Source organism: Gekko japonicus, unplaced genomic scaffold, assembly GCF_001447785.1.
Source record: "Gekko japonicus isolate JY-2015 unplaced genomic scaffold, Gekko_japonicus_V1.1 scaffold6157, whole genome shotgun sequence".
Classification (NCBI taxonomy): Eukaryota; Metazoa; Chordata; class Lepidosauria; order Squamata; family Gekkonidae; genus Gekko; species Gekko japonicus.
This window is the reverse complement of record NW_015176621.1, coordinates 2,419-7,196: the sequence shown is the minus strand read 5'-3', so window position 1 is coordinate 7,196 and position 4,778 is coordinate 2,419. Positions and strand designations below refer to the sequence as shown.

At 45.8% G+C, this 4,778-nt stretch overlaps 1 pseudogene; it reads left to right on the top strand.

Annotated features, from left to right (window-relative positions):
* The first annotated feature begins 2,190 nt into the window (after positions 1 to 2,190).
* Positions 2,191 to 3,978, top strand: LOC107124143 (annotated as a pseudogene).
* Positions 3,979 to 4,778: the final 800 nt, after the last annotated feature.

The window sequence follows — 4,778 nt, the reverse complement described above, 5'->3', positions numbered from 1 at the left end:
AATGGAAAGTATTATTATTATTATTATACCCCGCTCGAAGGACTCTCAGAGCAGTTTACAATTGCCTTGCCTTCCTCTCCCCACAGCAAACACCCTGTGTGGTAGGTGGAGCTGAGGGAGCTCTTTCAAGAACTGTGACTGACCTAAAGTCCTTACCTGGCTGCTTCTTGCTCTCTGAGGGCTCCTGGGAGCAAGGGGTGGGGCATGTTGCATGTGCCCGCCCCCTGGGCTCTTTACTGCCGGAGCTCCACTCCTGTGCGCTCCTGCAGGAAATGACCCCTGGTTGTAACGTTGATGTCGTGTCTGGCTGAAAACCTGGCTGTGAAGTCAGAATGCCAAGAGACACTCTGAAAACTCCTTAATATTACCCTGGAGTCTCTAGATGCACTCAAGTCACATCTGGGCTGAATGTGATGGTGACGTGTCATGCAATGCCATTTCTACCCCCCTCTCCCTCCCCCAGGCTTGACTCAGGTCCCACAAAGTTCTGAAATGTGTTGGCATCATTTATAATCCCTGAGGCTCATAGGTACCAGGTGCTTCTCTTCTGCCTTTCCAAGAATTTAGTAAAAAGTGTTTAGAAATGTGTTGGGTTTACACAGGGTGAGGTTTCACACCTCTGGGAAGGGGGATACATGAAGCAGGTAACAAACAAGGAAGTGGAACAGGAAGTCATGGGAGACACCCACCTTTGTCTCACTAACAGGCAGTGAAGAGATGCTGTTGAGCCGTCATCTTTTCAGAGGTGTGGAAATGGCTGCTGCACCTCCAGTCCAGGTAAGGGATTTGAGCAGGGGACAGCCTGGGTCCCCCTTCCTTTCTCAGGGGGGCTCTTGCTCCTGCAGTTTCTACAGGTTGTCTTGACGAGAGAGGCTCTAAATGCCACTCCCTTTACCCATGCCAGGCCATACCTCCTGTACCCTCCCTGACTACTCCCTTCCATCGTGCAATCTCTGTCTGGCCTGAACACTCACAAGGGAACCTGCTTTTTCTTTCAGTGTCCCTTTTCCTTTGAGGAGGTCGCTGTGTATTTCACCGTGGCAGAGTGGGCCCTGCTGGATCCAGACCAAAGAGCTCTCTACCGGGAAGTCATGCTGGAGAACTATGGGAGCGTGGCCTCTCTGGGTAAGGATCTTTCATAGGTTACAAACGTGCAAATTGCTGCCGTTGTGATGAGCCAGAGACAGGGTCTTGGCTTGAAACAAAGGTGGAAACAAAGGCCCTCAGAAAGACTCTGGAAGGGGCCAGATCTTCATTTCTCTGTTGCCAGCCATTAAAACACACCCTTCCTCCTGGACGGGATTACAGACAGCTGCTCTAACAGTGATCTGGAAATGATCCATTCCCCCTAATACTAGTTGGGATTGTGGGCTTTGATCTTGACCATGTTTCTGTCCTTCCAGGAGAATCTGACCTTTCCCATATAAGAATTCTCTCTCTCTCTCTCTCTCTCTCTCTCTGTGTGTGTATGTGTGTGTGTGTCTCTCTCTCTCTCTCTCTCTCTGTCTTTCTTTCTCTCTCTGTGTCTTTCTCTCTCTGTGTGTGTCTGTCTGTCTGTCTCTCTCTCTCTCTCTCTCTGTCTGTCTCTTTCTTTTTCTCTCTCTCTCTGAAAGAAGCCAGAATGATAAGAGAGACTATGGTGGAGATAGTCAATAGCCTTGCATCCAAAAAAAGGCTGGAGAGTTCCTCAGGAGGATCTCAAGGGAGGATACCCTTCTCAACTGGGCTGCCAGAGAATGGGTAGCCTTCACGTTTATGGGAAGGGAACAGACAAAGAACACCCACGGGACTTTTCTGCTTCAATTCTAAGTGACTCTTAGTTTATTAGAATTATAAAGCCCGCTGGACAAGACAGGAGGGAGGCCTTCTGGGGCCTTCAGTGTGAAGATTCGGAAGCTTCTAATGAGCAAGAGCTCAGCTGTGCTCTTGAAAGTCTGTGGTATCTTAAATCCTAGATATTCTGAGGGAAGCTGGAGGGGGGGTTAGTTAAGGTCAGCCAAGATGGGCCTTTTTGCGGCAGCCTTCGGACCTTAACCTGCCCCCCCAGGTGCTAATGCCGTCTCCCTCTTTATTCCAGCAGTGGACGATCAGAGGAATGAGGAGGGCAAGGAACTTCGTCCACTATTGCCAGATAATGTTAATAATGAAGACTTGAAAGGAAACATCCGGAATCAAGGCAGACCTAAGAGAATGAAAGACAGCTGTTTGGTTGAGAAGAACGGTGGAAGAAAAGGTAACGTGGATTTCACAAAGCACAATATAATGAAGACAAGTAAACCCATTCAGTGTGGAAACTACTACAAATATAGATCGCAGCTTCTTGTGAACCAAAGAATACAAAGAGGAGAGAAACCTTCTGAAAGTTCAGAGTGTGGAAAGAGATTTAGTCAGAGTAGCCATCTTGAAAAGCATAAAACAGCCCACACAAGGGAGAAACTTTTTGAATGTCCAGACTGTGGAAAGGGATTCAATCTGACTTCCAGTCTTCAAAGACATCAAAGAACACACACAGGGGAGAAACCGTTTGAATGCTCAGACTGTGGAAAGAGATTCAGCCAGAGTGTCGGTCTTCAGTATCATCAAAGAACCCACACAGGGGAGAAATTGTTTGAATGCTCAGAGTGTGGAAAGAGATTCAGGCAGAGTAGCCATCTTCTAGTGCATAAAAGAACCCACACAGGGGACAAACCGTTTGAATGTTCAGAGTGTGGAAAGAGATTCAGGCAGAGTAACGGTCTACAATATCATCAAACAACCCACACTGGGGGAAAACCTTTTGAATGTTCAGAGTGTGGAAAGAGATTCAGTCAGAGTAGCCATCTTCAAGAGCATAAAACAGCCCACACAGAGGAGAGACTTTTTGAATGCTCAGAGTGTGGAAAGAGATTCAGTCTCAATTCCAGTCTTCAAAAGCATAAAAGAACCCACACAGGGAAGAAACCGTTTGAATGTTCAGAGTGTGGAAAGAGATTCAGTCAGAGTAGCCATCTTCAAGGGCATAAAACAACCCACACAAGGAAGAAACTTTTTGAATGTTTAGAGTGTGGAAAGAAATTCAGTCTGAGTTCCAGTCTTCAAAAGCATCAAAGAACCCACACAGGGCAGAAACCGTTTGAATGCTCAGACTGTGGAAAGAGATTCAGTCAGAATAGCCATCTTCTAGTGCATAAAAGAACCCACACAGGGGAGAAACCATTTGAATGTTCAGAGTGTGGAAAGCGATTCAGGCAGAGTTGCGGTCTTCAGTATCATCAAAGAACCCACACAGGGGAGGAACCTTTTGAATGCTCGGAGTGTGGAAAGAGATTCAGTCAGAGTAGCCATCTTCTAGTACATAAAGGAACCCACACAGGGGAGAAACTATTTGAATGCTCAGAGTGTGGAAAGAGATTCAGGCAGAGTTGCGGTCTTCAGTATCATCAAAGAACCCACACAGGGGAGAAACCTTTTGAATGCTCGGAGTGTGGAAAGAGATTCAGTCAGAGTAGCCATCTTCAAGAGCATAAAACAACCCACAGAAGTGAGAAACGTTTTGAATGCTCAGACTGTGGAAAGAGATTCAGTCTGAATTCCAGTCTTCAAAAGCATAAAAGAACCCACACAGGGGAGAAACCTTTTGAATGCTCAGATTGTGGAAAGAGATTCAGTCAGAGTGGCAGTCTTCAGTACCATCAAAGAATCCACACAGGGGAAAAACCATTTGAATGCTCAGAGTGTGGAAAGAGATTCAATCGGAGTAGCAGTCTTCAATATCATCAAAGAATCCACACAAAGGAGAAACCATTTGAATGCTTAGAGTGTGGAAAGAGATTCATTGACAGTTCTGCTCTTCAACAGCATCAGAGAACTCACAGAGGGGAGTAACCTTTTGAATGATCAGACTGTGGAAAGAGATTCATTCACCATTCTACTCTTCAACAGTATCAGAGAAGTCACACTGGGGAGAAACCTTTTGAATGCTTAGAGTGTGGAAAATGATTCATTGACAGTTCTGCTGTTCAATGATGTCAGAGAACCCGTACTGGGAATAAACTTTTTGAATGCTCAAGAGTATGGGAAAAGATTCAAAGTGGCCTTCTTCAGGAGAATCAAAGAATCAACAAACAGGTGAAATCTTTTAAATGCTCGGAGTGTGGAAAGAAATTAATTTTGAGTAGTGATGTTCAACAGCACCGGAGAACCCAAACCCGGGAGAAAACTTTTGAACGCTCAGAGTGTTGGAAGGGATTCAGTCCCAGTGGAAGTCTTCAACAGCATCAAGGAACCCACACGGGGGAGAAACCTTTTGAATGCTCAGTGTGTGGAAAAAGATACACTCAGAGTGAACTTCTTCAAGAGCATGAAAGAACCCATACAGAGGAGAAACCTTTTCAATGCTTAGAGTGTGGAAAGAGATTGACTTGTCAGATGGCCATTTAGCCTCTTTTTGGAAACCTCCAAAGAAGGAGAGCCCACTACCTCCCAAGGAAGCTTGTTCCACTGAGGAACCACTTTGTCAGGAAGTTCTTCCTAATGTTTAGCCAAAAACTCTTCTGATTTAATTTCAACCAGTTGGTTCTGGTCCGACCTTCTGGGGCAATACAAAACAACTTCATACCATCCTCCATATGTCAGCCCTTCAAGTACTTGAAGATGGTTATCATGTCAACTCTCTGTCACCTTCTCTCCACACTAAACAGACCCAGCTCCTTCAACCTTTCCTTATAGGACTTGGTCTCCACACCCCTCACCATCTTCCACCATTCTACTCTTCAACAGTATCAGAGAAGTCACACTGG